The following is a 1052-nucleotide window of genomic DNA, read 5'->3' as shown; positions in this document are numbered from 1 at the left end:
GGGGAGGGAGGGGAAAAATGAGGACCTAATGTCGGGGGTTTAAGTGGAGAGAAAATGTTTTGAGAATGATGTACAAATGCGCTTTACACAATTGTTGTGTGTACGGATTGTGATAAGAGTTGTATGAGCCCCTAATAAAATGTTTAAAAAAAATTTCATAGAAAATGTCAGCACCTCAACATGCAAAACAGAAACATTCCAATTAAAAGATGGACAAAGGACATGAACCAACACGTCACCAAAGAGGATTTTTCAGGCAGCCAATACACACGAAGAAATGCTCATGATCATTAGTCATTCAAGAAATCAAAACCACAATGCAATATCACCTCATCCCAGTATTAATAGCAAAGTTTAAAAACATTAGGAAACAACCAATGCTGGCGCTGTTGGCGGGACTGTGAAATGGTACGACCATTGGGGAAAGAGGGACGGCACTTGCGCCAATGTTGGGACTAGAAATACCATGTGACCCAACACTTCCTCTACTTGGCGCATGCCCAGAGAAATAAAAGCTCCAGCAAACATTGATACGTGCACACGCATGTTCATTGTAGCACTATTCAAAATAGCAAAAAGAGGGAGACAACTTCAATGTCCATCTGTGGAAGAGCAGATAAATGAACTTTGGTACAGGTATACAATGGAATCCGATAGTGCGCTGCGAAGGAGTAATAATGAATCTGAGAAACACGTCATAACATGGATGAACCTGGAGGAAATTATAAAGAGTGGAATTCCAAACCCAAACCAAACTCACTGCCATTGAGTCAATTCCCACTCATCGGAACCTTAGGGCTTTTGAAATCTTTATGGGAGTAGAAAGCTTTATCTTTCTAAAGAGCAGCTAGTAGTTTTGAACTTCTGACGTTGCAGTGAGCAGCCCAACTCATTACGCCACTGGGCTCCTTTGAGTGAAATTAGTCAATTATAAAAGGGCAAAAGTTTGATGAGGCCACTTATGAAAAGTCGAGAAAAGTTCTTCACATGAAAAGAAACATTCTTCTTTTGTTACCAGGGGCAGGAAGGGGATGGAGAGAAGAGAAATCATA

The sequence above is a fragment of the Echinops telfairi genome, unplaced genomic scaffold, assembly GCF_000313985.2.
Source record: "Echinops telfairi isolate 266 unplaced genomic scaffold, ASM31398v2 ScPeMD7_7457;HRSCAF=8495, whole genome shotgun sequence".
Taxonomy (NCBI): domain Eukaryota; kingdom Metazoa; phylum Chordata; class Mammalia; order Afrosoricida; family Tenrecidae; genus Echinops; species Echinops telfairi.
This window is presented reverse-complemented; position numbering follows the sequence as displayed.